This window comes from Ctenocephalides felis, unplaced genomic scaffold (assembly GCF_003426905.1).
Source record: "Ctenocephalides felis isolate EL2017-DRISC unplaced genomic scaffold, ASM342690v1 CF-g0.4_SCAFFOLD_01604, whole genome shotgun sequence".
In the NCBI taxonomy this organism is placed as follows: domain Eukaryota; kingdom Metazoa; phylum Arthropoda; class Insecta; order Siphonaptera; family Pulicidae; genus Ctenocephalides; species Ctenocephalides felis.
Window position 1 is genome coordinate 45,429,722 of NW_020537758.1, and position 14,482 is coordinate 45,444,203.

General features: G+C 30.5%; 1 long non-coding RNA gene across 2 annotated transcripts in view; it reads left to right on the forward strand.

The window, feature by feature from the left end:
* The first annotated feature begins 10,557 nt into the window (after positions 1 to 10,557).
* LOC113372345 overlaps positions 10,558 to 14,482 on the forward strand; it is a 38,424-nt gene continuing 34,499 nt past the window's right edge. Inside the window, exons 1-14 of one of the 2 annotated variants that reach the window (XR_003366756.1) lie at positions 10,558 to 10,671; positions 11,459 to 11,464; positions 11,974 to 12,105; positions 12,303 to 12,372; positions 12,436 to 12,505; positions 12,569 to 12,638; positions 12,703 to 12,772; positions 12,837 to 12,907; positions 12,973 to 13,042; positions 13,107 to 13,176; positions 13,241 to 13,307; positions 13,371 to 13,438; positions 13,503 to 13,731; positions 13,791 to 13,912. This is a non-coding gene — a long non-coding RNA (uncharacterized LOC113372345). Of the gene's footprint in view, positions 10,672 to 11,458; positions 11,465 to 11,973; positions 12,106 to 12,302; positions 12,373 to 12,435; positions 12,506 to 12,568; positions 12,639 to 12,702; positions 12,773 to 12,836; positions 12,908 to 12,972; positions 13,043 to 13,106; positions 13,177 to 13,240; positions 13,308 to 13,370; positions 13,439 to 13,502; positions 13,732 to 13,790; positions 13,913 to 14,482 lie in introns of those variants that run through there. The other variant, XR_003366757.1, reaches the window with a different exon arrangement.

The following is a 14,482-nucleotide window of genomic DNA, read 5'->3' on the forward strand; positions in this document are numbered from 1 at the left end:
TTTGATATACATCATAAGGCCAGATGACATTCTTACAATTGTTCACTACAAATTCTTATTGAATCATTAACTTATAAATTAATTTTAGTATTATTAATAAAATTTAATATATATTTATAAATTTTTAAATTATTACTAGCTACTAATGATTGTACATTGATTGGGAAAATAACATTTTTTTGAGTAAATTTATTATAAATGATTTTCTTTCGTTTTGGAATAAGTTGCATTCCCAAAACAGGTGATCTATTGTTTCCTCTCCGCTTCCGCAATCGCATGCTGAGTCCGTATGATTCTTATTCTTTTCAAGTGGTTCTTGCAGAAGATAACCGAGATGAAAATTCTACTTTCTTCCTCGTTTTCAAACCATGTATTTTGCGATACATTATTATTTGTTAATGCGTATGTAATGCCTTTTGTTTTTGTCGATTCTGCAAAGAATGTTTGCCATCTTTCTATACACTGTAGTTTGATTACGTTAATTAATTCTAAGGATGGAATTTTGTCACAATCTTTGCGGTTATGGCAAGCTTCTTTTGCTAACGCATCTACTATCTCGTTACCATTTATATTTGCGTGTCCTTTAAGTCATACTAAAATCATTGACTTTTCTCCTACATTTCTTTTGTTGAGATTGTTTATAATTTCATATATCAATATATTTGTATGCTTGCTTGGATGGTTTATTGCGATTAGGCTCGATTTGCTATCACTGAAAATGATCGATTTATTTACATTTTTGTCTCTAACATATTTTGTTGCTACATGTAATGCCATCAGCTCCGCTATAAAGATGGAGACAAATTTTGGTAATTTAATTTTTTTTCCTATATTTGTGATTAGGTATATATATTGCACATCCAGTTCCATCTTCCATTTTTGAACCATCTGTATATATGTGAAGGCGATCGGGCCATTTTGAGTTTACTTTATTTTCAAATACCCAATTTTTTATTTGTTTATTTTTGATAGATTCTTCTATTAAGTTGGCCTCTGTTTTGGCGTTGGAATTTTTATATGAATAATATTGTGAAAATTGATAATAAGACTTGATTTCGCAAATTTTTACATATTTCTCATACGGTTTTAGGTCATAAAAGCTCGTTATTAAAGGGGGAGTAGGTCTGTTTGTCCAATATGGTTTAGATATATGTAATCTTGCCAATTCTTCTAGTTGTCTTGGAATATTATGGCAAGCGTTATTCAATTTTTTAACTAAAAATCTTTTAGCCAATAAACGTCTTTTTATATCTGGCGGTGTTTCACCTGCTTCACTCACAATCAGTAGAGCGTTTATTGGGGTAGAACGGATGGCTCCTAGACAGATCCTAACGGCTGAGTATTGTAATTTGTCTAGTTGATATTTTTCTTTTTGCCTCAAAGCACCATAAATGAAGCATCCGTAATGTAGCTGTGACCTTATCATATTTTTATATAGTAACAGACATGCTCCTGAGTGAGCACCCCATTTGGTACTGGTTACTTTACGAATGATGTTTAGCCCTTTTTCGCATTTTGTGTTAAGTTCCTGGATATGATGATTAAATGTCATCTTTGTATCAAATGTTATGCCCAAAAGTTTTATTTTATTTTTTATCGTGATTTCTTTATTGTTTATTTTTGTATTGTCTGTACTACTAGGATAACGATGTTTTGTGAATATTGTAGCTGCATACTTGTCCTGAGATATATTTAAATTATTTAGGATTAACCATTTTTTAATTTCTTTAATTCCATCATTCATTTTTGCTATACACGATGTTAAAGTCGGTCTTGATATGTATATATAAATATCGTCTGCGTATTGCATTTTTTTAATGCTTGTGTGAAGAATATTATGAAAATCTGCGGTGCAAATATTAAATAATAAAGGACTAAGTATAGAGGCTTGTGCTATTCCTTTGCATGCAACTCTTGGTCTTATCAATCCGTCAACTTGTCTTAAGTATATATTTCTTTGCGATATTGTTAACAGAATTATGTTAATTAGTTTTTAGTGGAATATTTATATTACTTAATTTTGTATGCAGTATATTATGGTCTATATTATCATATGCTTTATCAATGTCTATTGATAATAATAATAAATAATGATTCATTGAGTTGTGTATGTGTATGTCATTGGTCAGTGTGCTCAGTAAATCCAGAGTTTCTATTCCTCCTGAATCCAAACAGCGCGTGGTTAAATATTCGTTTATTTTCTACGTACCATTCTATACGTTCTTTCATAATTCTTTCAAAAGTTTTAAAAATACACGAAAGCAATAATCTTCTTTAATTCATTCAATCTTTCAATGTAGACTCTAACATTCCGCAATCTAGATTGTGTGAATTGTGCAGATGAGATCGGGACCCTGGCGCGAAGTTTTGCTTTCCTAATCCTATCTACCTTGAAGAATTGCGACAATTTTGTTCTTGGCAATTCTGTACTTTTTCATCATAATTTTCAGTATCTAACTAATTCAAATGATATGAAATGCAAATATTTTGAGCCGGTTTGAACACTACACTATTCTTTGAGCACTCGAGAGTGCACTTGACTGGATTTTCAAGTCTTAGGAATAATAATCCCTAGAATATAAGTATATAATTACAATATAACAATGGTCATGCGATATACATAACAAACATATACAAACAAATTAAGCATATACAATACGGTAAATGTGCATATAAATAAAATAAAACTCAATGGTAAATTTTTCACTTACCATTGTGTTTTGGTAAATACTTTTACATACTTTTAAATTTTCACTATAAATTTTCATATAAATATGAATATTGAGTACTGTATAAAGAGTAATAAATAGCAAATAGTGAATTCAATTTTCAATATTCAATTTTCAATAGCCAATAGTATTTAGTTCTTAGTTAATAGTGATAAGTGAATAGTTATTGTCAATAGTTAATAGTTAATAGTTATAGTTTTTTTTTTAATTACAATATCTGTTACCAGGGCCGTGCCTGGGTACGTGGCCGCCTGCGTGCGAGCATATAAATGCCGCCCTTAAAAATAGCATAATAGGAAAATATTTAATATGCTCTCACAAAAAAAGTCGACTTTTCAAGTCTTTCTGAATCGTTTGAGACCAAATTTTTAAAAAAAGTGTGTACATGAGCCCAGTGGCGCATTAAGCTTTCTGCCGCCCTAGGCCCTATCCGTTCAGGCGCCCTTTTTAATAGACAAAATTTTACTTTTTTAATTAAACAATTTATCTTATAATATGTAGATATACTTTTTAACTTTGCTTTGGGTAAGTTATAGTAATTGCAAAAGAATCGAAAATGTTTTTTTTTATATTCAGGTTTCAAGGCCCTCTGAACATTTTGGTGTACTTCACTACAAAATTGATACGAAGACGTTCTGATTAGGTTTTCGCTAAGGCTGGTCTAGCCGTTTCGAAGATACTAAGCAAAAAGTGCAAATAGAAATCAGAACCTTACACCATGTGTCACGTTTCAAGGCCCTCTGAACATTTTGGTGTACTTCACTACAAAATTGATACGAAGACGTTCTGATTAGGTTTTCGCTAAGGCTGGTCTAACCGTTTCGAAGATACGAAGCAAAAAGTGCAAATAGAAATCAGAATCTTATACCATGTGTAAGGTCGTATTTTTGTAGAAAGTAAGCCGACTAGATCCATCCATATTTCATTACTTCATTATTAGAGTTTTTTTGCAAAGCAATGTTAACAAAATTTGTACTTATTATTAATATTCTTAAAAAGTACCTGATAATTTGATGTGCGTATGTTCAATGATCATTTTTTACCACCAATTGGCATTCCCTTCACGGGTAAGTCATAGTAATTCGAAAAACGAAACCAAATTGGCAGATATTTTAGTTTAGGTTCACTTTTATAGATGTCATTTTAAAGAAAAAATTAGTGGGGTGCATGGCATCGTGCCTTAAGGTAAATTGCTGGAACTTCCCGTACCGTAACAAAGGGACCGATTCTGCCGCAATGTTATGATAAGGTCATGATATGAAGAATTTTCCATAGTAATATAGACAAAAGTTATGCGGTTGGTGTTCAGTCAGGCGAATTTCTCAGGTTTTTTTATGCAAAACAACACCTAAAAGCCGCACAAATGTCAAAAAAACGATGTTAGATAAGTGTGTGTTTCTGATTCCTCTTAGATAACATACGAGTGACGTTGCAGTTTATGCTTAAAACGCCGGAATGAACAGCAAATACATGATATTTTGACAGCATTCAGTATGATTCATTCGCATAATGTATGGGAGTCGGAGCGTAACATAGCTATGCCGTAACATTTCTCTGTTATGCGCAGAATCGGTCCAAAAATATTCAAGGAATATTAAATATTTTCAAATAGATTATTATAAACACTGTAGCATTGTCTAATATTTATAAGATTATATAAACAAAATTGCAAAGTTGAAATTATTTGTTTAAAGTATATTAGAACTTTAGTTAGAATTCAAATTAAAATCTGAATTATTTTCAATATACAAAAAAATTTTTTTTGAAACAATTTTTTTCCCAAAAGCAATTATTTTGTTAAAACAAGTAGAAGGTTTTTTGAATCATTCAAATCGGACGCTTAGTTCTCTCAAAAACTGCCATGTTTTGCACATTTAGCTCTGTATCTCCGAAACCGCTGGACCTGCCAAAAACTAATCACCCCTTCTCCCCGTCATTACAAATTGAATTTTTTTTGGATCATTCAAATCGGATGTTCTGATCTCTCAAAAACTCGATTTCTATTTTCTTCCCTTTTTGGTCTGTATCCTCGAAACGGCTGGACTTGCCTTTGCCAAAAACTAATCAGCACATCTCCCTATCAATAGGAATCGAATGCTTTTGAACCATTCAAATCGGTTGATCCGTGCTCCCGAAAACGTGGACGAAAAATTGTATCCATACATACATACATACATCTATTTTTTCCGAGGTATGCCAAAATGTTCAGAAACCTTCAAAATCTCGAGAAGTGTAAACATTTTCAATTTCGATTTTTGGACGATTACAATAACTTACCCTAGAGGAAGTTAAAAATATATACGAACAACGAAATAATTAAATTATCATAAAATAACAATTGATATGGTATGTTAATTTCCGAACTAAAATATGAAACTATTCAAAACCATATTAAGGGTTTTGTATGTAAGATTCATCTTAACTAAGTTGCAAGAAATGAACAGAGCTTCAATATTTTTCCCAAAAAAGCTTATCAATTTAATAATTTTTATTTTAAAAATTATAAAATTATTTATTTCTTCCAAAAATTTTATTTTATTTTTCCCAATACATCAATAAAAATATTAATGAGGCGCCCATGAATAAGTTTGATTAGAAAACGAATAACATTCTATCTCATAGAAAATTATCGAGATCAGGATCAATGCTTAAAATAAATTGCCGTGACAATTTTTCGGATTTAAAATTTTAACATTCTGAAAAATTTGCCGGGTAATCCAGCATTGCATGAGCCGATTTTTGACTTTTTGCAAACGTTTTCTCAAAAACGGTTAAATCCATTTCAAAACTTTAAAAGTCATTTGATGTTACTAGATAATGACAAGCGCCTTTCAGTTTTGTGCAACAATCGGCCAATCTGTTTCTAATCAACAGAAAAATGTAAAATTTTTCGTACATGTATTAGCCAGAAATCCTGCATCGATTTTAAAAAATCAGAAACTGTTCAAAAGATATCAATTGGGGATCGTGCTGATTTGTTTTAAGAGATCGGTCGGATCGTTTCTTCGTGTTGAATTGTTAAATATTTCGTTACGATGATATTTTTAAAACTTTATTGCCGATAGTGATCACGGTCTCAAAAATAACTAAATATTTCGACACTATGGTAAGTTGTTTTAATTTTTAAAATATTATCAAAGTTTGAAAAAAAGAGCAGCGTGAGTTTTTACGTGAGTCAAAATTACATCTTTAGTCGACGTTTCCTTAAAAATGCATAATCCTATTTAAAAATCAATTTTTTTTGTCCACGTTATATATAGCCTACATTCGTGAATCGATTTTGAAAATTCAAAAATTCAAAAACCATTACAAACGTTCTATTTGAGAATCGTGCTGATTAAATTTTTACAATGATCGACGAGTCGTTTCTCAGTTATTGATTAATAAATTTCTTTGGCAATTTTGGAACCTGCTTTTAATGAATATACTACAGTTTGTTTCTTGTTCAATAATATGTAACTTTTAAACTATTTATAAAAAATAACTAACATTTTTAGAAAATTTGTACAAAATTTAATAATCTGCGATAGTTTTTCACATTGCAATGTACTCTTGAATTAAAATATTTTTTATATTTAAGTGGATTATTTACACATGTTGGAGAGTTCACGCAACTTGCCACTTACACCAAGTTTATACAATTAAAAATTATTTGTGAACAGAGCTTAGAGTTGCCTGTTTTTGATTCGGTCTGTATATATTTATAAAAAAATCAACAAATGTTTTCTATAAACAAATGGAGTAATCAATTTATCACCATTTTTATTATTAGGCTAATCACAGTACCTTTTATGAGACAGCAAGGAGTCTTTCTCTATCATGACTCAAAAGAGTTAGATGCGAAAATTTTAAGAATGCCATTTAAGGTAAATATTTATATATATATATATATATATATATATATATATTATATTTTATTTACATTGTATTTCTTCAAAGGGTGGAAAATTCAGTGCGATATTCATTCTGAGAAACGGATTACAACATTTACAACAGAATTTGAACGCCCAACTTCTGAGGCAGCAATTGTGGCTAATAGATGAAGTTGAACTCAATGTTACCTTACCAAAGTACAAGTTTGATTTTAAAGCAAAACTTGTTGATACTTTAAAAGAGGTAAGGCCTCTACTGATCGAGAGCATCATTATTTAGAATTATTCGATTTGAAATTGAAATTTTGTTATTTAGATGGGCCTGCAGTTGAGTCCAACTACGTCCTCAGTCCTCACTGCCTGGTATTGCAAGAGGGCTATCGCCACAGGAGATACATTATCAATATCTGGCATAATGCAAAAGGCTGGCATTGAAGTTAGCGAGTTAACGAGAAAGGAAGTACAGTATATGCTGCTACAGGTAATGATGTATATTAAATGATACATACACAGGCACCCTGTATATGTCTTTTCTTTATATGTGTATAATATTACATTTTATTCTTTAGAAATTGTCCTGACCAATAAATTTGGCAACGATCGCGAGGTATTCTTCTCGGCAACAAGACCTTTTACGTTTTTCATTCAAGACGAGACAAGTGGAACAATTCTATTCACAGGAGAAGTTTTAAAACTTCAATTGAACGCATTAGAAACTAGTAATGAATGAAAATAATCAAAAATTGTTATTAATAATATATCTTCATTTTGTTTTTCATCTTATTGTCTTACAATAAGCATCTTAATAATTGAATATCATAATATACATTACATAATAAATAATGAGAAATGTATGGGTATTAGCAGTCCATGTACGAGGTGTGTTCAAAAAGTACCCGGAATTACTAATAATTAAATTTTGCGGGTCTGGAGTGTCTGATTGTTAAATTTTTTTTTTATTGTGTTGGTATACATGCCCCTAAAGTATGATGAAATTTTCAGCTATATTCACTGTTTACTTTGTCTGTGGTAGTCGCTAAGGTTCGACGTGTTTTTCTGAGCTCGGCGATTTTTACAATGGAAGAATTGAAAAGTCAAAGAATTTGTATTAAATTTTGCGTAAAAAATGAAATAAAGTGTTGCAAAGTGCAAAAATTTACCAGATATGGCTCCGTGTGACTTTTTCCTATTCCCAAAGTTGAAGAGACCCATGAAAGGACGGCGGTTTTCCTCGATTGAAGAAAATCGCTGAGAGTGCTCAAGGACATATCAAAAAGTGAATATCAAGGGTGCTTCGAAAATTGGAAAAAACGCTGGCATAAGTGTATTATATCTGGGGGGGACTACTTTGAAGGGGACCAGTTTAATGTAGACGAATAAATAAATATTTTTTTGAAAAAACGAAAATTCCGGGTACTTTTTGAACAGACCTCGTATATAAGGTCTATGGTTAAAACAGGTAAAATAATAGGAGGGAATTGGCAAAGCGGGCGCTGGGGATCCCTGGTAATAATGTGTTTTAAATTATTACTAAGAAAAATGTAATTAAGATATTATAATTACTAAAAACCTTAAAAATTGTAGGCAACATTATTGGAACAATTAGAAAAAATCCAAAGTAGTATTGTACTTTTACCGCGGATACTATATATTAATTTTTTCTGAATTTGTTGTACCGTTTAAAAGACTTTAATTTCCAATTTAGTGTAGAAATTGAGACTCATCATTTTATTTAAAGCAGTTAAGAACATTTAACATCACTTATATTGATGTATATGCATTTTGGTGTGAAGAGTAATTTAAAAAACATATTTATTATTTTTAGGTAAACTGTAAATATAAATAGAGGATTGTAAAAAATTGTAGACGTGAGTACAGGACAACGCCTGTTGGATTATCTAATATACATATTAAAATTTAATTAATTTTTTTATGTAATTTATTTATCGACATCCAGGTAGAATTTTCTCAACGTTGTATTCTCCTCAGGAAATTGTTTTCTCCATTCGCCTTTAAAGTAACTTGTAACATTGGGGACACACTGATTCATAATGGCAGCACTATCGTATTTGGTGACAGTACCATCACTGTTATTTTTATTTATTCCATTTGTGAAATCTATAGATACGATATCCGAGTCGCAGAACATTTTGGCAATCGCGTTGAAGCGCTGGTCGAAATCTAGATGGTAGGCAGGATTCTTGGCCTGGAGGAATAAATAGTAATAAAAATATAAATAATATTAACAACGTTTGAATGTATTCAACCTTTAGTGAATCTATAATTTTTCCTGCACGTTCCCCGTTGCTCTGGTAACTATCAGGATAGGAGAGTAGTCTCAAAATTTCCAACTTTTGTCTGATATTTTGGCCTGCAGTAATATAAATTTGAGAAATATATAATTATCTTTACAAGCATAAAAAAGCTAAAGTTATGCAACGTGTATTTAAACAAGATTTTAAATTTATGTATAGCATAGTATTACAGTGTGTATATATTTACTTGCGTTTTTATATATACAAAAACTTTATAATGTTTGTGATGTGTATGTGTGTGTGTGTGTGTTTCGACATATATCTAGTATCACATTTCTAAAAATAAATTTTTAATTTTCTATATTTTGAAAATTGGTTTTATTTTATTATGAACACCATTTAAGCTGTTTAAAGAATATTTTTATAATTAACACATGTATACATAATTTTGAATTGTGTAGTTTATTATTATATATTATGATCGCAGTAAATTTAGATTTGAAACTTGTTTGATAAATGAAAATTTTGTTTAAACTTTTGTTTCATTGTAAAACTTATACTAACTCATAAAATCAATATGTAATCATATAGATTACTGTAATAATTTTTTTATAAAATTAGTCTTAAGTAGTTATAAAATAATTTTTTATTGAAATACACTTGTAAAAATTGTTATAATCAATTAAAATAATCATAAAATGTAAAAAGTAGTATTTATTATATGTCATTCATTTAATTGTTTTTCAACTTTGCAAAGGAGTGGTTTGTTTTCACTAGATAATTCAAATTACTTATTTTGTGTTCTCTCACAGAATGTCATTTAATTTTGATTATTTAAAATAAACGAAATTTAAAGAAAAATGTTATATTAAACATTTTTTTAATTAATTTTTTTTTGACCTCGGTTTGATTTTATTATATTTCAAAATATTTAACCAACTCTACTCTCAATAAGTACACAGTAAGACTCTTTTGCGCTAACTTTGTTAGTTTACAAATGTTTTGTGGCTAGTTTGTATCATCATTAGTAATTTTATTGTAAACCAATAAGTTAAAACTTGAAAAAAAATTGTATGTTTGTATTTATATAATATTTACTGCTTCACGTGTTGCAGGAATGTAGAACTAAATTTTTTATCAAAATTTAAATGCAATTCCACTAAACTATTATGATTTTATTAGAAAATTGCTTTTGTTAATAAATTTCAAAATTATTCATATATATGAGTAATATATAAATAAAACAGTGAAAACTTGTCTGTATATTTAAAAATGTAAAAATATTTAACAAATTTTATACCTGAGAAAGGAAAAGCAAACAAGTGTACTGTAAAACACAGGTTAGTGAAAGAAAATAAAATTTATTCTACACCAAATTTATTTATTTCAATAACCAACGACTAATTCATTGCAGTGTAAATTTTTAGAGAGTTTATTAAAAGAATGGAATATGGTAAACGGAGTATGGTTAAAATAATGGAAATATACGTTGTTTAATTTATAAAACCCTTATTGTTAAAATTGAAGATTCAAATAAACGTCGTTTCGATTTCAAAACAGAAGAGGCGTTCGAGTTTCTGAAACGCCATCTTCGACCGAGCGAACGTGCACGCTCTGCAGTCGCACGTCTACAAGTCTTTTGCACATCTATGCTTTGCGACTATAGGAGTTGGGAGAGGGAGTTGTCTTGTCATTGCAAGAGTTCATTCCCATCGTGGCGATTGCTGGAAGAACACAACCAGACGTCGTCGAACACGGACGAGCGGGCCTGACCCTTCGCAGCCTGTGGAGAACGTCACCTGCGAGCGTCACCTGGTACGTTGCACTTGTGCTAATTATATTTCTATTTGCGGATTCACTCGGATTTCATTTCGTGTTTTCGAGTTTTAAGATGTTTTAGATTTAATTAAAATCTTTTCTCATTGCTGTTTTTTTGTTTTGGAAAACGTGTGCTCGATTTATGTAGTTTTTGCTCAAGTCGTACTACTGTCTAAGACGTACGCCGGATACATTTTATCTAATTATTTTATTTTGCATCATTTGGTGCCCACTGTTAAATAAAACTACATACTATTATTTTGTTGACTGAACAAGAGTTCACAATTGAATGGCTGGCGGTCATTGTGCAGAAGAAATAATCGAAAGTGGTAGTAAAAAGTTGTGAAAGTAAAAAATGACTGATAATTCATTTTGAGAATTACTATGAGTACATTTATACGGATCGTTTAATTTGAAGTCTTATTTACATCATTACCATCTGCTAATTCACTTCAATTTATAGATCAGAAGTATTGTGTAAATTGGACCACAATCATCATGTCATTAAAAATTTTAAAGCAAAATTACTTTTCGATGAGAGCCATTTTTTATTTTCAATGCATAATTTTATTTCTTTTACTTGAAAAAAAGTTACAATTTGAACAACAAATTGACAAAGAATAGTTACAATTTGAATGGATATAAAGATGCAAATAAAGACTATTCTATGCTTCGCTGGAGCGCTGCATAGCACACGAAGACAACTTTGGTGACGCATCAACAATTACATTTAATAATGTATGTATAATCGACTAAATTCATAAATAATTTGTGTATTTTGCAGGTGCGGGTAGGTTTGCGTTTGCTGCTACCAGAGTCTTTCAGTTTTTATACGAACATTGTTACTGTGACGCTCTGAATGTGGTATTTATTGGAATTGCATTTGGCACGAATAGATTTATTAAGCGATGATTTTGTTCAAGATATTAATTGATCAATACTTTAGTTGTCACTATAACTTTTAGAAATTTAGAAAATCATTAAGGCATTGAATTTCATGATTCGAATGATCACGATATGTCTTGCATGTGGGTTAATTTATTAGTTGGGTAGCATCAGTAGTTTTATTATTAATAATAACAAATACTAATACACTAATCTATTTAACCATTGAAAAATAATGTGGTCGTTTGAATCATTTGAGATTATGCAATGTGGATTTGACATATTACATTAAATTATTGACATATTAAATTTTAATTTTCACTGTTTTCAATTAATTTTAATGCATTTCATATAAAACCAAGTGCAATTCTTAAACTGCTAGTAAATTTCTACATTCTATTTCTGATCATCAAGATAAAATCACATGGATATGGAGGCCACAAGATATCATATCAAGCAAATTGTTGAGTATCGAATGGCCAAGTATCGAATAAAATTGAATGCTGACTCACTTCACCGGGAATCGCTCTGAAAATAATTTAAAAAGTACGTTTTAATCCATAATCAGTATAAATGTGAACAATAAATAACATGTTTATTTTTTTTCAGATACTTTCAACCACTGCTGCTCTGCTCACTGACCCCTTCACCAGGAATCGCTCTGAAAATAATTTAAAAAGTACGTTTTAATCCATAATCAGTATAAATGTGAACAATAAATAACATGTTTATTTTTTTTTCAGGTCCTTTCAACCACTGCTGCTCTGCTCACTGACCCCTTCACCAGGAATCGCTCTGAAAATAATTTAAAAAGTACGTTTTAATCCATAATCAGTATAAATGTGAACAATAAATAACATGTTTATTTTTTTTCAGATACTTTCAACCACTGCTGCTCTGCTCACTGACCCCTTCACCAGGAATCGCTCTGAAAATAATTTAAAAAGTACGTTTTAATCCATAATCAGTATAAATGTGAACAATAAATAACATGTTTATTTTTTTTCAGATACTTTCAACCACTGCTGCTCTGCTCACTGACCCCTTCACCAGGAATCGCTCTGAAAATAATTTAAAAAGTACGTTTTAATCCATAATCAGTATAAATGTGAACAATAAATAACATGTTTATTTTTTTTTCAGGTCCTTTCAACCACTGCTGCTCTGTACACTGACCCCTACACCAGGAATCGCTCTGAAAATAATTTAAAAAGTACGTTTTAATCCATAATCAGTATAAATGTGAACAATAAATAACATGTTTATTTTTTTTTCAGGTCCTTTCAACCACTGCTGCTCTACACACTGACCCCCTTCACCAGGAATCGCTCTGAAAATAATTTAAAAAGTACGTTTTAATCCATAATCAGTATAAATGTGAACAATAAATAACATGTTTTTTTTTTTTTTCAGATACTTTCAACCACTGCTGCTCTGCTCACTGACCCCTTCACCAGGAATCGCTCTGAAAATAATTTAAAAAGTACGTTTTAATCCATAATCAGTATAAATGTGAACAATAAATAACATGTTAATTTTTTTTTCAGATACTTTCAACCACTGCTGCTCTGCTCACGGACCCCTTCACCAGGAATCGCTCTGAAAATAATTTGAAAAGTACGTTTTTATCCATAATCAGTATAAATGTGAACAATAAATAACATGTTTATTTTTTTTCAAGGTCCTTGCAACTACTGCTCTGCACACTGACCCCTTCACGAGGAATCACTTTGAAAATAATCTAAAAAGTATGTTTTTATCCAAAATCAGTATAAATTTGAACAATAAAAAACATGTTCATTTTTTTTCAGGTCCTTACAACTACTGCTGCTCTGCACTCACTACTTCGCCAGGAATATTTCCAGAAACATTTTACCAGGTATGTGTTTATCCATACCAGCATAAATGGAAACATTCCTAAAATGTTTCTTTCTTTTTTGCAGATCTTCTCGATCCAACTATTACTGCCCTGAAGCTCTAACACGTGAATGACTCGCAAGTGGTTTTTTTTAATAACTGCCTATAATTATGCATGATTAACTTAACTCTTATTAACTCAATAACATGACTAACCTCACTAACTTAAGCAGTTATTATAAATACCACTTGTTGAGTTTTACTATGAAGATTTTACTGAGGTTGCTTGGAAGACGGGGGTGAATGATTAATCAGGTAATTTATTATTATAGTATATTTTATGAAACTTGTTACTAATTCATTATTTTTTATAGGGTAAACGACAACTTCAACCCAAGTGGTAAACTCTCAAGTTGCTCATGAGTGAGAACAATCATTTCATCTACTAATTATGCTGTCCGTCCGTCCGTCTTGTCACCAAAGAAGATGCCTACTGTGATCTATTGAATAGTTAAGTGCTTAGATGTTAATGAAATAATGAATAAATATATTGCATTTGATTTAATTTGTTGTTTTAATTGAATTATGAGCCACTTTACGGCCAAATTACATTATGCTGTAACGTAAGTTACAAAAATATTTCAACATGTCTAAATTTTAAAAAATTTTTGTGTTATTAATAGGGATACTTATTGAATGCACTTTTTAGTGTAGACAATTGTGTAGAACAGCTTCTTTACTGTTTGGGTGTTTGCAACCACCTTGCCGCATCTTGGTTAAGCTCTTTATACCTTTGCTTTGACTCGGTAGAACTCTGCGTCATTGCTTTGACTCGGTAGAAACGCGTTGATAATAGACTTTGTTTTTTTGCAAACCCCTATGTTAGTCGAGTGCCTTAAACATTTAATACGCCAGACGACCGATGTTTCCTCTTATTTAAATATTTTACTTTCTATTATTTCTTTAAATGGTGCACTCTTTTTCTTAGCTATAAATATCACTTAATTTAATGTCATACTGTGTTATTATTAATATATATATATAACACTATAATATATATATATAT